Source organism: Pan troglodytes, chromosome 15 (assembly GCF_028858775.2).
Source record: "Pan troglodytes isolate AG18354 chromosome 15, NHGRI_mPanTro3-v2.0_pri, whole genome shotgun sequence".
In the NCBI taxonomy this organism is placed as follows: domain Eukaryota; kingdom Metazoa; phylum Chordata; class Mammalia; order Primates; family Hominidae; genus Pan; species Pan troglodytes.
This window is the reverse complement of record NC_072413.2, coordinates 30,447,983-30,467,382: the sequence shown is the minus strand read 5'-3', so window position 1 is coordinate 30,467,382 and position 19,400 is coordinate 30,447,983. Positions and strand designations below refer to the sequence as shown.

Genomic DNA, 19,400 nt, shown 5'->3' with positions numbered 1-19,400 from the left:
TCCTCTGGGGCATCAGTCTGTGCCATGTGAGCTAAGAGAAGAGGGTGTTAGGAGGAGCAAGAGTGGAGGGGACACGGTGGCCCTGCCAGGACTCACACTCAAGCCAGCCATGTCCTAACCATACTTTGACACAGCCACTGAGGCCCAATACACACCCATCATCAGCTCAGTCACCACCATCTGTCCCTGAGGAAAATTATAGAAGAACTCATGCTTGCTTATTCTGGGATACATTTGGGGATCCAACAATGATATATGAAAAATCAGGCTAAATGGCATGGTCATCAATTAAAAACAAATAGGGAAAGGCATGCAAATCAGGATCTAACGGATTCTAAAAGAAGAGGAATGGGACTACACCCATCCCATCACTACTCCAAACACCAAGAACAGATAAAACGTAAAAAGATATTTAAAAGGGATGCTCTAAAGCAAGATAATGATCTCTTTTGGCCCAAGTGATTTCAGCTCTTCAGGATTCATGGGAATTCCACACATGGTGGGTACCCTGAGCCAAGCTCACTATGAGAAATCAGGACTAGACCAGTGTCTCCCACCCATCCTACCAGTGACATAAGAGCTACTACAGCTGCTGCCTGATGTTTAAGCCTCCTGTGAAGCTTCAAACAAAGGGAGACAGAAGGAAACTGTCACAGTCCTGAAATTAAAGTAACTTATCCTGAGCAAGCTGCCACAAACGCAGGGACTGGACTTGTGACCTATTCAGTCCCCACTACCCATAAAATACCTGGTTCTGAGCTGACATTCCAGGGGGACTAAGGGAGAGACAACCATTCAGGAAGGAATGAGTGAAGAAAGAGGGAAAGAGGGACACTCTCTAAATGAAGAAAACCAACAAATGTCAGCCAACACAGCAAATGCAATGGAAAAAATAATCCAAAAAGGGTATATATATTTTCAGGATCTTCACAGAGATAGTGGAAGGAATAACATTCATTTAAAAGATGAAATGAAAACATGCACAAATGAAACTAGAAGAGGCAAATGAAAAATATGATAAATGAAAAATACAGAAACCGAAAAGCTTAATGAATTAGATCACCTCTAGTCTGTACACTCTCAAAAAAAGATTAGGGAATTGAAAAACTATGCTGAGAGTACACTACTGAGAAGGAGAAAAAATTATGAATGGGCAGTTAAGAGACATGGAGAATATACAGATATCCTTCAAAATACAATCAAGTGCAGAAAAACAGAGAGTTGGAATTAGAAGGGCAGCAGTATTCAAAGGATTAGTGGCTAATAATTTGCAAGAACTGAAGAAACACAAGAAACCACATTTCAAAATGCATTCTGTAAAGCAAGGTGAATCAATAAAAATAAATTCACAACCATAGTGTGTTGTCAAACTACAAAACATTGTAAAAATTACTAGAGAAAAGACAAATTCCTATGAAGGAATGACAATTAGACTGACAATGGGTTTTCCATCAGCTACAATCAATGCCAAAAGAAAATGGAGTATAGTTCCCACATACTGAGAGAAACTAATTATCTACCTTGAATTCTATATGTAGCTATTTAGGCAAAATAGACAAAGAGAGTTTACCACTCACAGACTCCCACTGAAAAAAACATTTAAAAACTGAAGAATGCACTTCAGGAAGAAACAATCCAGAGAACAATGAGGAGAGAAATTGACAAAAATATAATAGTGGCATATTTAATTCTTAACCATAAAAATAACTATTTTGTGGGGTTTTGGGGGGGTTTATTTAAAGGTAAAATAAAACTCTAGACAACAACAAGAAGAAAGATACGTGGAGTATCTGTACAGGGGGAGGGGAGGAATCAATAGATTATTTTCTTATCCATAGGAGAAGAGATATACTGAATAAACACAGGCCTTATAGACATTTCAAAATTGAAGTATGTGTTAAAACTGTAAGGACAACTAATAAAACAAGAAAAATACATCATATATATTCCAAGCCAACAAAGGGAATGAAGGGGAATAGAGAAAAAAAAAATCCCACAGAAGGTAGAAAAGAAAAAAAAGGCAGCAAGGAGAAAGGGTGATTGCCGCAGAAGTGCCCAGATGTCTGCCAAAGGTCTGTGTTCCTCTACCACGTGAGGGAGGGTCGTTGGAAGTGGCTGCCACAGTAACTTTATTTCCTAGGTCCCTCTTGCATCTAGGTGGGACCATGTGACTAGTTCTCATCTATGAAATGTGAGAGGTGACATAAATTACTTCCAGGCTAATGTGGTTAAAGAAGCAGGTGTGTCTACTCCACTGCCTCTTTCCCTTTCTGTGGTGATTATGCACCCCACACATACAGAGTGACAGAGCCACTAGATGGAAGGAAGGAGCCTGGTTTCCTGAATGACTGCAAGGGGCAGACCATCTGTCCTATCTGTGCCACTGACTGGATTTCACATGATAAAATATAACTGCTTTATATTTTAGATAAAATATAACTGCTTTATATTTTAGATAAAATATAACTGCTTTATATTTTAGATAAAATATAACTGCTTTATATTTTAGATAAAATATAACTGCTTTATATTTTAGATAAAATATAACTGCTTTATATTTTAGATAAAATATAACTGCTTTATATTTTAGATAAAATATAACTGCTTTATATTTTAGATAAAATATAACTGCTTTATATTTTAGATAAAAAAAATATAACTGCTTTATATTTTAGATAAAATATAACTGCTTTATATTTTAGATAAAATATAACTGCTTTATATTTTAGATAAAATATAACTGCTTTATATTTTAGATAAAATATAACTGCTTTATATTTTAGATAAAATATAACTGCTTTATATTTTAGATAAAATATAACTGCTTTATATTTTAGATAAAATATAACTGCTTTATATTTTAGATAAAATATAACTGCTTTATATTTTAGATAAAATATAACTGCTTTATATTTTAGATAAAATATAACTGCTTTATATTTTAGATAAAATATAACTGTTTTACATTTTAGATAAAATATAACTTTTATATTTTATAATATACATAAAGTATAATTATTTTATAAACTATATAAGTATTACTATATATATAAATATTAAATATAATTATTTTATCATGTAAAATCTAATCTTCAATGTGCTGAGCCACTGAGGCCTCCGGATTAATCTGTAACCTCAGCCAATACTGCCTTAAGTAATATAAATGGTAAACAGAAAACACAAAATAAGCCAAATATATCAACAATCACAAAAATGTAAATAGATTAAGGCAGGGGTTGGCAAACTATAGCTGGCAGAACAAATCTACCCATGCCCATTTATTCACGTGGCCTGAGGCTGCTTTTGAGTAGCTGTAACAGATGCTGTATGACCCACAGAACCTAAAATATTTACTGGCTGACAGAAAAAGGTCGCTAACCCCCAGATTAAATCTACATATTTTAAAATGGAATGAGATTGGTTTAATTTTTAAGATCTGAACAATGTTATTTATGACAAACATAATTTTGAAAATCACACCAAAGACTAGAAAATACACAGAAGGATAAAGATATTCCAAGCAAATATTAACCAAAAGGATACATACTTAGCAATATTGATACAATATAAAAGTTAACCACAACTGCAATATGGATAAATAAGTAAACTACATTAAAAAAGTAAACTACATAAAAATAAAATTAAAAAGATATACTCACAAAATATAACAATCTTGAACTTATAAGTGCCTCATTACATAAAGCAAAAATAAGAGTTACAATGAAAATTTTTTCAGAACTATAAATAAAGAGGCAAATCTTACCACAAATCTTTCAGAAACTGATAAACCAATAAATTTTGGTTAAAGAAGCAGCAGTTAAAAGATTTGAAAGCTGTGAGAGAACAGGTGAGGGTTTCAGAACCACCTGAGGGGCTTGTTCAAGTAACACATACACTGCCCAGCTTATCCAGAGAGAAGAAAAGTGAGACATCCTTTGAGAACAACTGATTCAGTATATCTCTTTGATTGTGGAAGAGGGGCATACCTTAGGGGTGTTATGCTACTGTCTTAGTATCATTTGTGCTACTATAACAAAATACCTAAGACTGAGTGATCTATAAAGAAGAGAAATGTATTCTGTCACCGTTCTGGAGGCTGGAAAGTCTAAGATCAAGGCATCAGCAGGTTCAGTTGTCTGGTATGGTCTGATCTCTGCTTCCAAGATGGCACCTTGAATGTTGTGTCCTCACATGGCACAACATTAAGCCCTCCTTGAAGCCTTTTTATAAAGGCACTAATCCCATTCACAAGGGATGGAGCCCTCCTGACCTAATCACCTCTTAAATGTCTCACCTCTTAACAGCATTACATTAGCCGTTAAGTTTCAACATTTGAATTTTGGAAGTGGAAGGGACACATTCAAACCATAGCAGCTATGATTGAAAAATTAAAAAAAAAAAGGTTAAGAACTGTCTTTCTCCAGGTGGGAACAGCAATCAATCTCAATGATAAGTGCTCTGAAAAGAAACATATGTTGATTTACCAAGTATTTAAATCGTTTCCAACACGAGCTTCTCCATAGCTACCAGGGATATAAAAGGACTGGAATAAGAAGAACAAAACATCTGTTATAACAGTGATCAGGTATCGCTCCTGAATTTCTGAATAATTGTTCCTAAAATTCAAAATGGGTCAAAGCTTTGTCTTATTATTACAGATTCAGTTTAACTAAATAAGAACGGCTCAAAACAGGTAATATTTTTTAAGTTGTTCAAAACAATCTATATATTGACCCAAAATGTTGGCCATCCAGCTTTAGGGAAATTTTATCAACAGACAATGTATTAAAAGGTACTCCATTCCCTTTAAAAGTTCAAGGTCCAGACCGGGCGCGGTGGCTCACGCCTGTAACCCTAGTACTTTGGGAGGCCGAGGCAGCGGATCATGAGGTCAGGAGATCGAGACCATCCTGGCTAACACGGTGAAACCCCGTCTCTACTAAAAATATAAAAAATTAGCCAGGCATGGTGGCGGGCGCCTGTAGTCCCAGCTACTCGGGAGGCTGAGGCAGGAGAATGGCTTGAACCCGGGAGGCGGAGCTTGCAGTGAGCCGAGATGGTGCCACTGCACTCTAGCCTGGGTGACAGAGCGAGATTCCACCTCAAAAAAAAAATAAAAATAAAAATGAAAATAAAAAAAATTCAAGGTCCAGCCGGGCTCAGTGGCTCACGCCTGTAATCCCAGCACTTTGGGAGGCCGAGGCGGGCCGATCACGAGGTCAGGAGATCGAGACCATCCTGGCTAACACGGTGAAACCCCGTCTCTACTAAAAATATAAAAAATTAGCCAGGCATGGTGGCGGGCGCCTGTAGTCCCAGCTACTAGGGAGGCTGAGGCAGGAGAATGGCGTGAACCCGGAAGGCGGAGCTTGCAGTGAGCCGAGATGGTGCCACTGAACTCCAGCCTGGGCGACAGAGCGAGGGAAAAAAAGTTCAAGGTCTCAGCCTGGCCAGTATGGTGAAACCCTGTCTCTACTAAAAATACAAAAATTAGCTGAGTGTGGTGGCGGTTGCCTGTAATCCCAGTACTCAGGAGACTGAGGCAGAAGAATCGCTTGAACCCGGGAGGTGAAGGTTGCGGTGAGCCGAGATTGTGCCATTGCACTCCCGCCTGGGTAACGAGAGAGAGACTCGGTATCAAAAAAAAAAAAAAAAAAAAAAAAAGCTCAAGGTCAAAGTTCATTGAGCAAAATAAATCTAATTTAGTCTAAGGAAACCATCAAAGGGCAGTTTAACTCTGTGACAAAATAGAAGAATGGAAGTTCCTCCTCTAATCAGCATCACTCCATTTGATTTCCCTTCCCATAAGCAACTCTAGCCATTGCTTATGGGAAGGGATTTATAATAATGTAGTCAATGTAGCAAAATCTCCTTTACCAAAGTAAGTTCTGTGACCATTGAAATTTCTAATGAATATATTTTGAGAATATATCATCAAAGGCAAGAGTAAAGAAATTGTGTGTAAATAATGGACTGTAGGCAATATTTTGGAGTAATGAGGAGTGCAGTTGATAGAAAAGAAAATTCTAATGTGGAAGGCAGAGAATCACTACTGTTTCTTAAAGAGATGAGTGACATGGTGAAAATGGTGTTTGTACAAATGGCAGACAATTATGCACAAAAGGGATTACAGGAAGAGGAGAGAAGCTAGAAGACTTCTGTTTTGGGTGGTGGTTCTTTTTTTTTTTTTTTTTTTTTTTGAGACACAGTCTCACTCTGTCACCCAGGCTGGAGTGCAGTGGCACGTTCTCAATTCACTGCAACCCCCACCTCCCGGGTTCAAGCAATTCTTATGCCTCAGCCTCCTGAGTAGGTGGGATTATACAGGTGTGCGTCATCAGGCCTGGCTAATTTTTTGTATTTTAGTAAAGATGGGATTTCACCATGTTGCCCAGGCTGGTCTCCAACTCCTGAGCTCATGCAATCTGCCCACCTTGGCCTCCCAAAGTGCTAGAATCCACAGGCATGAGCCACCACGCCCAGCCTTAAAGCTAGAAGACTTTTGGATAGTTCAGGTATGAGGCAGTGTGGGTGGGGGCTTAGAGCTCCAAGAGAATGAGATGTAATGTGAATGAAGCCTGGAGAGGAGGAACCAACTGGACTTTGTGAATAACTCCATGAGAGAGGAGGAGGAGGCCCGAGAAGAAAGGAGGAAGGCAGAATGGAGGAGGAAGAAGATGACTACATTTTCAAAACTTTGGTCCAGGCAAGGTGACAGGGAAAAGAAACCTGTATTGACTTGTGGAAGGTTAGTTAGTTTTAGGCTCCTGGAATATAAGATAAAAAAAAGGAAAGATTAAAAACCAGGCCAACAATTGGAGAACACAGTGATTTACAAAGGGTAGCTAGCCCACAGAGCCCTGCATCAGAATCCCCTGGGTGCCTGTTCAAATACAGATTCCAGGGCTCCTCTCCAGACCTACTAAATCACAGTTCCCAGTGCTGGGACCCAGGAATCTGGATCATATGAGTTCACAGAAGGGACATACTGAGCACACTGGCCTGTATCCCCTGTTGAACCAGAGATGCACATATGCACACTCTGTATACCAAATCCCAAGTGGCTAAGCTTACCCAAGGTTATTGAAGTGGAAGCAGGATCCAAGCACTAAGGCTGGGAGTCTCAGTGGTTATGGGTTATGGGTTATGGATAAAGCAGCCAGTGAGGGATACAGAAAACAAGAAGTTTATAAACTTAGCATGAACCAGGATTATACATCACGAGAATGAGGACGTTTCTAGTGGAAGCATCATTGGATAGTTGAATGTTGGGTTTTGCCCCAACCCCCCATTCTGAAGTACTAGGTGATTATACTGGAACCTTAACAGCTGACTAAGAATACAGTTTGAGCCTGCTGATACTCACTCTAGGCAATAACAAAGATCAATTGGCTAATAGTAGGTACAAGTAGTAAAACATTTAAGTCTTAATTTCCTCAAAGAGACAGCAGATTTTACCTCTCTCATTTTCATCATGTATTTAATAAACAGGACCCAAATGTACAAAACGTTTGTGTTAAAAAAATTAAGAAACATGTTAAACAGATAATACCTAATATTCTAAGCTTTGGGTGGCAGGGAAGGTGACTGGCCCTAAGTTTGCTTTCCCTTAAAGTTACACCGTTTCCTTTCCAATGTTGTTGTTTTTAACTGGTCATAATTTCCAAGATAACAGCTGACTACTGGGTTGTATTCCTCAGCTTAAGAATTGTAGGCAAGTGCTCTTCAGGATGTAGTGAAGGTCTCTGATGCAAATGCCCAAATGTTTTTGAATTAATGAATTATAAAAATCCGGCCGGGTATGGTGGCTCACACCTGTCATCCCAGCACTTTGGGAGGCCGAGGTGGGCAGATCACGAGGTCAAGAGATGAGACCATCCTGGCCAACATGGTAAAACCCCGTCTCTACTAAAAATACAAAAATTAGCTGGGTGTGGTGGCGTGTGCCTGTAGTCCCAGCTACTCGGAAGGGTGAGGCAAGAGAATTGCTTGAACCCAGTAGGCGGAGGTTGCAGTGAGCCAAGATCGTGCCACTGCACTCCAACCTGGAGACAGAGCGAGACTCCATCTCAAAAAAAAAAAAACTAAAATAAAAAATAAATTTAAAAAATTCCAATCACCGCAAACCTTAAAATTGAAAAGTTTCTCACCGCAACAACAGCAATTTACACACCTGCTATGCTTTGCAATGTAAAGGCACAAGCGTTTCTCACAGATCTTCTGTCAACCCTAAAAGGCAAGCAGGGTAGTTATTATCCCCATTTCACAAGAGAATGTGGGTTGTTCAAGGGCTGGGACTGGGGTTTGAACTCTGACCATCAGACCAAAATATCATTCCATGACACCCAAAACACACAATTAATTAAAAAGAAATTTTTTTCACTCTGTAAAAATAATTGGACAGGAAGATTTGATTAATAAATGTTTTACTTGCAATTAACACTATCAAATATGACAACAGGGGCAGCCTCAGTTTTTTTGGTAGATTGAAACTTAGACTTCTTGGTAAACAAAAACCTTCATGAGCTGTGTGAATGAACAGAGTTGATGGGGGGAGTGAAATCACAGCGTCAATAAAGAGATGTGAAATGTAAAGGCTTTATGCACCTTGGGTCCTAGCATGAGAAATTAACTCCTACCCACCTTTACAACCCAGGAATATACAGAGCCATTCCTAGAAGCAGTGAGGCTGGCCCATAGAGGCGATCGTGTAGGAGGGCCTGAACAGCCACCAGGGGAAGAAGTGAGTGGAGGCTCATAATAGGAGTCCAGGGGTGTTTGTCACTCAGACCCACTGTTCTAGAATGATTCAGGTTAAACCTAGCAAGAGTAGAAGTGGCTAAGATTAAAAAGTTAATTACAGGCCAGGCGTGGTGGCTCATGCCTGTAATCCCAGCACTTTGGGAGGCTGAGGCAGGCAGATCATGAGGTCAGGAGATCAAGACCATCCTGGCTAACACGGTGAAACCCTGTCTCTACTAAAAATACAAAAAAATTAGCCAGGTGTGGTGGCGGGCGCCTGTAGTCCCAGCTACTCGAGAGGCTGAGGCAGGAGAATGGCGTGAACCCGGGAGGCAGAGCTTGCAGTTAGCTGAGATCACACCACTGCACTTCAGCCTGGGTGACAGAGCAAGACTTCATCTCAAAAAAAAAAAAAAAAAGTTAATTTCAAAGAATAATCTCATTAATAGCTTCCTAAGACCCTGAGAACCCAAGACAACATTGTTTTGTGATACTGATTGCGCTGAAGAGCAGCATGAGAAGACATCACGGTGTAGAAGTTATTTCTGAAATCGCCCCCATGTGAGCAAAGCCTGTCTCACCATGAAGTAAGTGAGGTAGAGTCATGGAAAGATGTTGTTACAGTTGTGTGACTTTATTATACATTATTTCATTCAGAAAGTATTGAGGTCAGACTTTGTGGCAGGCATTGTTGTAGACAATTGGAATACAGCAATAAGTAGAACAGATGAAGTCTTGCTCTTTGGAAATGTTATTCTAGTTGGGGAAGACAGACAGCAAGCAAAGAAATAAATACGTGTGTGATGGAAGAGCTGCCACGAGAAAAGTAAAGCAGGATAAAGGGAATATGACTTGGCAAAATACAAGTTGTGTTTCTGCTTTAAATCTGTTTTTATAAATCATTGAAAATCCATTTGAATAATCTTAGTAGTTGTGAATGTTGAGGATCATTTCATAATGATAACAGAATCAATTCATCAAGAAGACACAGCAATCCTAAATACATATGTAACAGGAGAACTTCAAAATACATGAAGAAAAAAATGTCAGAACTGAAAGGTCAGATTGAGAACTCTGGAATTACAGCTGGAAATTTAAACAGTCCTCTTTGAATAACTGATGAAAGATATACAGAAAATAAGGATATGCATGATTTGAACATTATCAACTAAGTTGGCTAAATAACCCATGTGACAAAAAAAAATATTTAAAACTATAAACACGGTATAATAAAATTTGTAGGATTCAGCTAAAGTAGTGCCTAGAAAGAAATGTATGGCTTTAAATGTTTGTATTAGGAAAGAAAAAAGGTCTAGAATTAACAATCTAAACTTCTACCATGAGAAACTAGAGAAAGAAGAGGCAATTAAACCAAGAGTAAACAAAAGGGAGGAAATAATAAAAAGCAGAAATCAACAGAAAATGAACAATTCTATTTTGGGTTTCCAAAAAACCCAAAAACTGTTTTTTCAAAAAATGTAATAAAACTGATAAATTTCTGGCCAGATGGATCAAGAAAATAAGAGAGAAAATACAAAATACCAACATCAGCAATGAAAGAGACTACACTACATATACTATACTACAAAGATTAAAAGAAAATAAGGTAATATGAAAAATTTCATGCTGCTACTTTAGGACAAAACTACTGTTTTCCTTGGGAAAAAACAGAAGCACATACAGAGTTATATTTCTTTGAAATAGCTGTTTCTAAGTGTAGTCAACCATGTAACTATCACTTTTAACCAAAGTAACTTCTATTTTGCAGAGAAAAGTGGGGGGCTGGATAATTGTGAACTGTCACAACCCAGCACTTTATCAGATTAGCGGAGGTCGTCAATATGCATAACACAACTTTCTACAGTGGCTAATATCCCTAATACAACTTCTCAAAGTGGCAAAAATAAACACGTTCCTTAATATGACCCAAAGAGATAGCCTGTCTATAGCATATAAAAATAAAAAGCAGAGGTAAAGCTATAATTACGCTTAATAACTAATATTTTAATTGTTACTTAGAAATTATCTAGATATGCACTGATTTTTCCTTTAATTAGCCCAATTTAAAACCGATCCAAGACTTTAATTTACCTAGATCTCGGAAACTTATCTTCAATCTGACATGCTACAGAGCAATGACTAACGAAAAGTTCACCAAAACAAGTATGCAACTTGGTCAAACGCAAATTTACATTTTTCATAAGCAAGCATTAAGTAAAAGTAATGCAAGCTTATTTGATCAGTAAACCTGCATACACTTAGAAAAACATACCCAGGCACAATAAAAATCTACACTTATATATAACACTGATAAGCCAAAGAAGACACAGCTGTTTTTACTAAACCAAATTAATACAACAGTCTAGTTTACCAAAGATTTGCCTAAATTATGTGAATTTGAATTCTTAAAATGTTCCTAAGCTGGTTGCTTTTGGAATACTTTTTAAATCTAGCACATTGAAATTTTTAGAAATTCCATTTCTTATTTTCTGGGAATTATTGGCATACTATGCTTATGTAAGCATTTATTCATCTCTTAAACCAGCAGTCTCCAACTTTTTTTGGCACCAGGGACTGGTTTCCTGGAAGACAAATTTTCCCTGGGGTTGGCGGGATAGACGGTTTGGGGATGAAACTGTTCCACCTCAGATCATCAGGCGTTAGATTCCCATAAGGAAGGTGCAACCTAGATCCCTCACAATCACAGTTCACAATAGGGTTTGTACGCCTATGAGAATCTAATGCTGCTGCTGATCTACCAGGAGGCAATGCTCGCATGACCTCTGCTCACCTCCTGCTGTGCAGCCAGGTTCCGAACAGGTCACAGACAGGTACCAGTCCATTGCCTGGGGGTTGGGGACCTTTGTCTTAAATCAATCAGAACCAGACTCCTTTAATGTAGGAGATTTCATAATCTAAGTTGTTAACACCCTCTGGATTTAGGAAAGCATTACACATTCATATAATGAGAGATAAAGACTTTTCTGAATTACAAACATGCAGACATAGAGTTTATAGCTTTAATTCTAAAATTTCACTCACGGGTCAAGAATAAACACAGAAGCACAAAAAAAAATTACTAATTCAGATATCAAAGAGCTGTTCCCCTTCTTGATGGGCACAATATTCTTAATTGATTTGAGCCAAAAATGGACAAAAGGCGTATAAACAAGACTAATTAACTAGTTTCTCTATAGTCTGTCACCCAACAGAGACTAGATCTCTATAAATATTAATCCATTCACAGAGCTTACCAAATGATTAGACCATGACACCAAATTCCCAATCATTGTTTCCACCCAGTACAGCAGACACACTGGCTGGAAGCAAAACAAAGACAAACCACAAACTTAATAGAGAAAAATATTAAAATTAGAAAAACAGAGTCACCAAAGTTCTATTGTCATTTGGCAGCCAAGAAAAAAATGTGTTTGGGCTTTAAGCAGCCCACAAGCTAGTCTGGTGAAACGTATATCTGGTTTTGTTAAGATGAATCCAATAGACAACTCATTGGAAGACCTCCAAACTTTTAAAAAGACAATTTTTTAAAAAAACTGGATAAAATCATGCCTCTCATACAGATAAAAAATGAACACACATTAAAGTTTTTATTTATCATGAATCAATGCAGAAACGCAGGAGACGTTACAACTAGTTCAAAAGAGAAATAAAAAAATTATGTGGAATAAAGGAAGGTTGAATGTGCAAATGGAAGCAAAACTGGGTTCTTCCATAGTGGTGAAGAGAAGTCAATTGAACTTCCAGTCAGGAGAGAATTTGCACAGCTATAAACAGAAATTATTAACTGCCATCAGTTATCTACAATCTACAGAGTTGTAAAATAGCTTCCATAGAATGTGAATCAGATTTTGTATTTTCCAGACAATCCAGTTTTCTACCTGGGCACAAATGTTTTTTCCATACAAATAACATCTATTTGTAAATAGCATTTTTCTGAAATAACATTTCAGAAAAGTGGATGAGTGTATATAGAGTTAAATTTGTAGTAATTACAAGAAATTAAGAAGTTCCTCTCTGACATGGTTTTTTCCCTACCATAAAACAGAACATGAGGTTTACACATCTTCTACGCATAAGGGAACTGGTTGCCATGAAAGGGCTCCAAGCACCAAAATATCTCACATCAGCTTTACCAGAGTGACTTTCTCATTTCATTAAAAGTAGCCATTAAAACACAGGTCATATGGGTGATATGCCAGTGATCCTCTGAATACAGTGGCATAAGTCAATCCTCTGGAAACTGTAAGAAGTTGGGTCTGGGAATCTATCACTAAGAAAGCTTGAGAAATACTGTTCTAGTATATTTTAGTTTGTGGAGTTAGTTAGCAGAGCCCCGAAGAAATAAAACCCAGACTGATGAGTCTTTAAATATCCTTGCAATTGTAAGTGGGACATTTAGGATGAGTCTTGGGGAGCCAGTGGGTGCGTTATGAGGGAAGGAAGTATGGCCATAAAAGGAAGCCAGAAGCAAAGAAAGAAAGGGGCCTGGTGGGGAACTCGAAACAAGCTTCACCTGATGTAGTGTGTCTGATGGAAAAGAAAGGAGAAGAGAGGAAAGAAAGAAGGGTGCTGACAAGCCCAAAGAAGATCTTATAAATGCTGAGAGCTCACAGGAGGCGTGGAGAGAAAGAGAGGCAGAGGGAGAATGCAAAAAGATATCTCACAGACACCCCGGCCGTACTCAGGACAATTAAATCAGAATCTCTTTCCAGGCACAGTGGTGTGCACCTGTAAACCCAGCTACTTGAGAGGCTGAGGCAGAAGGATCATTTGAATCCAGGAGTTCCAGATCAGCCTAAGCAACATAGTGAAGACCCTGTCTAAAAACAACAATAACAAAGTCAGAATCTCCAGGGGAGGACTCAGTCACTCGTATTTTTAAAAGCTCTTGTGATTGCGACCTGCAGCCCAGATTGATAACCTTTGTTTCCCACCTGGAGTTCACCAATTTCACACCAGGTGACGCCGGTCATTGATGCTGTGGTTCTAAATGACTCATCTGTTCCTTGCTAAAGAGGATGTGAGGATTTAGGATGAGTTTCTTCTTCTTTTTAATTAGAGCAAAATTCCTGAAGAGGAAATGACCTGTGGTTTTTGACTTTCAATTGTGTCACATCACCAAATGTGCCCTTTCTGTGAGTAAAAAGAACAAGGTCAGCTTTCCACTTAGTGTGTGCTGTCTTGTTCTGCAGTCAAATGAGCAGAACTCAGAAATATAATTGTAAAATGGCAGGCTTGAGGTCTTTATCTTTTTCTTTGTAGTTTACTGCAAATAGTATGACCTAGTAATACTACAAATGGTGCAGTGAAAACAGCAATGAATTCGGCATCAGAAGATGGTAGGACCAGTGGCCAATCTTGCCCAGGGAGGTCACTACACTTATATCAGCCTCAGTTTCCTCTTCCAAAAAATAAGATACATCTCTTTGGATCTAAAATGTCATTGATTGCGAAATGCACCATAGTTTTACATGTCACAAAGGAAAGGTAGTTGTTTTATTTCAGTTAATGTAAATCGTTAAAATTATTATGTTTATTGATGAGTTCAAATGTTCCAGAATATAAAAATAAAACATTTGTCTCACTGAAAAAATCCTTTAAATAAATTTCTTAAACCAATTTGTTAATAATTCCTATTAAGTAAGACTCATCGTGAGGGTGGTGGGGGGAGTGCGGTGGCTCACGCCTGTAATCCCAGCACTTTGGGAAGCTGAGGCAGGTGGATCACCTGAGGTCAGGAGTTTGAGACCAGCCTGGCCAACACGGCGAAACCCCGTCTCTACTAAAAATACATAGCCGGGGCGTGGTGGCGCACGCCTGTAGTCCCAGCTAATTGGGAAGCCGAGGCAGGAGAATCACTTGAACCTGGGAGGCGGAGGTTGAAGTGAGCCGAGATCGCACCACTGCACTCCAGCCTGGTTGCCAGAGTGAGACTCCGTCTCAAAAAAAAAAAAAGACTCATCGTTCTCAAATGAGTCAAATCATACAAAATATTATTTAATTAAATAGCCACCTACCTCATAACTTTCCTATAAGGATGTGATAAAGAACACTATTTCCTCCTAAAAAAAAAACGTGATTGGAAATTCATATATGCTTAACCACGGGTACTAACACTAGAGTTGTTTTTGTCAAAAATGCAAATACGGCATCTTAAATATTTTTGAGTTTAGCAGAAGCCAATAATGTTTTAATGTTGCAAGTGTGCAGTGTGAAGACATGCTAAACTCAAAAATGTTTAAGATCTCATATTTGCATTTGGCAAAAACAACTTTAATCTAGCCTAATAAAAGTAATTTGTTAGAACGAGTAACCAAACAACTATGGAAAGCACCTGCTCATGGGATCAAATGATCCAGAGACTCAAATGACATCAACACTCTTTCCTAATTTCTTTCCCTGATCCTATTATTCTCTCAATTCTCTTCCATGGGATACAGAACTTGGCCACCATAGGCCAGGGGTTAAATCCTTATAACTCACAAGTAAACTTATAACTCACAAACTCACAATATTTGTTTATAAACATTGGTTAATGGGTACAAAGATACAATTAAAGAAGAGGGAAAAAATTCTGATGCTCTATTGCACGGTAGGGTGAAAATGGTTAACAGTAAAATTCTGTATACCACAAAATAGAAGAGAGGCTACTGAATGTTCTCACCACAGAGAAAGGATAAATGCATGAGGTGGTGGATACACTACCTTGATTGGATCGTTATACAACATAGATATGTATCGAAACATCAAATTGCACCCCATAAATATGTACAATTACAACGTGTCCTCAAAACAAAACAAAAAGCAAGCAAACCACCAGACCAGACCTTCTACTTGGCTTGTTCATGGGTGTATCCTAAAATCATTAAAGGAAAGATTTCTGGGAGACTTTATAGTGTGAGGGGTCAGACGGCTGACCCCACCTGCACCCACAGGTCAGGGGTAGGCATCACTCACACGGGGACAGCCAGCGGATACACTACTCTTGCTGAGGTGCAGTAAGCACACACCCTACCACTGTGTTTGAAGCCGTGCGGGCGTCAAAACAAAACACAACACAACTTAACCAGAATCTAATGAGTCCATTACCCCTAACCATAAATTTTCAAGAAACATGGAGGCTACAGAAACAAGTTAAACGACACCATCAGTAAGTAATGGGCCAAATCCCAAGATCCGCGACATTCCACAGGGCAAATATCCCTCAGTATACGAATGACATGAAGAAAAACGAGGCGAGGGCAATTAGAGGACAATAGACACCCAGGGTCGTAGCAACCGAATACAACCTGGGACCTTGTTTGGATCTCTATGACAATTCGACTGTAATAAGGCATTTCTGAAATAAGGAAATTTGAAAGTAGACTGAATATTAGGTGCCATGAAGGAATTACCTTAACTTTTCTAGGTGTGATAATGGTCGGTTAATTACTTTTTTAAAAAAAATTACTCATCAGAGGAAGTTAATGGTGAAACGACCTGTTCTAAAGGTGCGCGCCGACCCAGGGCCGGCCCTCTCGGTGCCGCAGCAGCCTCGTTATCGGGGCGTCTCCAGCTCGCCTGGGCGCTGGACCCCGCCGCGCGCTCAGAGGCGGCCGCAGCATTGGCAGCTCCCGGCATGCCCCGCGGGCTGAGCTCCGCGGCACGAGAACTCAAAGCCCCCGGCCTGGGTGCTAAGCGGGGCCCTTTACCCAGGGTGCCCCGGGCGCTCATTTGCATGTCCCACCCAACAGGTAAACCTGAAAGGTCGTCGCGGCCAGGTACGACCTGGCGGTCAGAGCACCAAACATACGAGCCTTGTGATGAGTTCCGTTGCATGAAATTCTCCCAAAGGCTCCAAGATGGACCGGAAAGCGCGCGGTTCGGTCACCGTAAGTAGAACAGGTGAAAGACTCCCGTGCCTTATAAGGCCTGTGGGTGACCTTTTTCCAACGTGCTCGCTTCGGCAGCACATATACTAAAATTGGAACGATACAGAGAAGATTAGCATGGCCCCTGCGCAAGGATGACACGCAAATTCGTGAAGCGTTCCATATTTTGCGCAGTCTGTCAAGATCATTTCAGCATCTGCTAATTAGTACTAAGGAAATAGTGTGAATCTAAGCAAAAACGGGTGGCACCCAATGACGAAACTGTGGTTTTCATTACAAAAAATTTGTGAAATCTATGAAGTGGGAACGAAGCAGAGTCACCCGAGGAATGTTGTGTGCGAATAGATCGTTAATACGCATTTTGGAAATGGAAAAAGGTCACCTTGTGGCTTCTTCATTGAACTTTTCATTCTGAAGTAGACTTACGGTCTTGTCTCACCAAACAACACAAACTCCAGAGCCCCAGCTTGTTTGGCTTTTGTTCAATAGAAGACCAACTGGCATATGAATTGTCCAATAAATCCTTACTAAATCTTTCCTAACCTAATAAATCTCTCCTAAAGGAAGGAAACATTAGCGCTCATTTCTTGAGCCTACTTTGTGCCATTCTCCATCATCTTAGACCTGAGTGCTTACACCCTTTCTCTTAGACTGCGAGCTGCACAAAGGAAAGGAATGTTACTAAGGGCTGGTATTATTGGAAATCAATGTTGGCCTTTGCCTATAGATTCAAGAGCTCCAGGACCCATTTGAATACTGGCCACAAGTAGCAAGCCCATCTGGATCTGTTTTCACGAGTCTTCTGTTTTCATGTATCCTCTAAGAAGTACTTAGAAAGGGCCGGTTTACATAAATCGGACAGATTCTGTGATGGGAAATTTGATTAGGAGGAATGTTCATTGCCCAGCCTGAAAGCATATTTTAATCAATGAAAACAAGTATTTGGACGCAGATACGAGGATCACCTAGGTAACTTAATAGTAACGTAACTAGGCGCCTCGAAGATGGAGGCTGTCGAGGAAGTGTGCCCACTGTGCGACAGGACTGGTGGGAAGCCCGGACAGCATCGTAGGTGTCTACTGGGCCAAGCTCGCGAGCAGGAAAATGCAGGCCCGGAGAGATCTTGAGCAACCTCTACGAACACCACCGTATCTTGCCCAACGACCTTCGTTGAACCGCGCAAAATATGGAACGCTTCACGAATTTGCGTGTCATCCTTGCGCAGGGGCCATGCTAATCTTCTCTGTATCGTTCCAATTTTAGTATATGTGCTGCCGAAGCGAGCACGCAACTAAATCTGTCCCCAGGTCTTATAAGGCACGGGAGTTTCTCACTTGTTTAGTTACGGTAACCGAATCGCGTTCTTTCCTGTCCATCTTGGAGCCTTTAGGAGAATTTCACGCAACGGAACTCATCACAAGGCTCGTAAGTTTGGTCCTCTGACCGCCAGGCCGTACCTGGCCGCGACTGATCTGTCAGGTTTACCTGTTGGGTGGGACATGCAAATGAGCGCCCGGGGCACCCTGGGTAAGGGACCCTGCGTGGGACCCAGGCCCCGGGGCTTTGAGTTCTCGTGCCGCGGACTTCAGTCCACAGAGCATGCCGGGAGTCTGGCAGTCCGTGCGGCAGCAGTGGAGCGCAGAGGACAGGGCCAGCCTGGAGCGCTTGGCGTCTCTCCGAAGCCTCTCTGAGAGCTGGGGAGGCGGTTGGCCCGCTAGGTCACTAGGTCGGGCAGGGGTCTTCCCCCAAACATGGAAGTTTTCACCGATATTTCGCCGGTGACATTGGGGCCTTGTGCCAACAGACTTTGCTGAAGTGAACCCAAAGTTCAACCCTCCGGGAGAGTCCTTGCAACGATTCGGCCACTCAGTTCTGGAGCCGTCGGCACCACATTCTAAGTTGCCGTGGACTCCACTGGCATCTGCGTGACTATCTCCGGCCGGCGTGCATAGGCACCCGTCGGGTCGGGGGCTGAGGACCTTGGACAGGGCGGCCACACCCCTCTCGTACAGCAGCGCCTCTGTCCATTCTGCGCAGGCGCCTCTGGGGTCAGGGACGGAGGAACCCGGGCGAGTAGCCACGCCCCTTCACAGGTGTCTTCCCTCGACCGCTACTTTTGCCCCTGGCAGCCAAACACAGGAACGCTGAAAAACAGGCTGAGAGGTGGATTTGAGGAATTACATCGTTCACTTAGAGTTGAACTGGAGAAGCATTCTTGTACGTCCTTATACCTCCCTGCACTCTCATCCTAACCCTGTTAGGATACAAAAGTACGGGACAGACCTACTCGTAAGAAATACTGTTAGTGTTAAATATTCTGATTTTTAACTACAGCAAAAATCGTACTGTTCAAGTCATATCACTGAGCGTTGTGAGATGAGGGCCAAAGATCAAAGCCTCTGGTATTTATTTGGTTACAGTATTTCATATATTGAAGAAAGTAAAGGGCAAATGTTTGCCTGTGTTGCGTTAAAACGGCACGTTGAATGAAGAATATGGCACATTTACCAATAACTGGAGTTTTGCTTTTTCTCCTTCCTGTGGTCGTTTTACCCCTTCCTGTAACAATATTTTGAAGTAAGAACCTACTAAAAATCAGTAATTGAGAAAAATTTCAATTGGTATCCAATTTTCTGATGTACCAAAAGAAAATAGTGTGAAATCATATACAAGTTTCTGGTATTGCTGAGCCAAAAACAGAAAGAGGAACAGAAAGTTAAGCCCACAGGAATTATTGCTAACCCTATGTTTTTCTGTGTTTGTGGT

General features: G+C 40.4%; 1 protein-coding gene and 2 non-coding genes across 7 annotated transcripts in view; 1 reads left to right on the top strand and 2 right to left on the bottom strand.

The window, feature by feature from the left end:
• The window catches only part of AKAP6 (A-kinase anchoring protein 6), a 622,676-nt gene extending 606,272 nt beyond the window's left edge, over positions 1-16,404 (bottom strand). For 3 of the 5 annotated variants that reach the window (XM_016925975.4, XM_054666458.2, XM_054666459.2), the window contains exon 1: positions 16,243-16,351. The gene's annotated coding sequence lies outside the window, so the exon portion shown is untranslated. Of the gene's footprint in view, positions 1-16,157 lie in introns of all 5 variants that reach the window. The other 2 variants (XM_509893.8, XM_016925974.4) reach the window with 2 other exon arrangements.
• A 292-nt stretch (positions 16,405-16,696) lies between these two features.
• On the top strand, positions 16,697-16,803 carry LOC112205531 (U6 spliceosomal RNA). Its single transcript, XR_002939470.2, has one exon. It is a non-coding gene; the product is annotated as a U6 spliceosomal RNA (small nuclear RNA).
• Positions 16,804-17,814: 1,011 nt separating this feature from the next.
• Positions 17,815-17,921, bottom strand: LOC112205527 (U6 spliceosomal RNA). The gene has a single exon (XR_002939466.3). It is a non-coding gene; the product is annotated as a U6 spliceosomal RNA (small nuclear RNA).
• Positions 17,922-19,400: the final 1,479 nt, after the last annotated feature.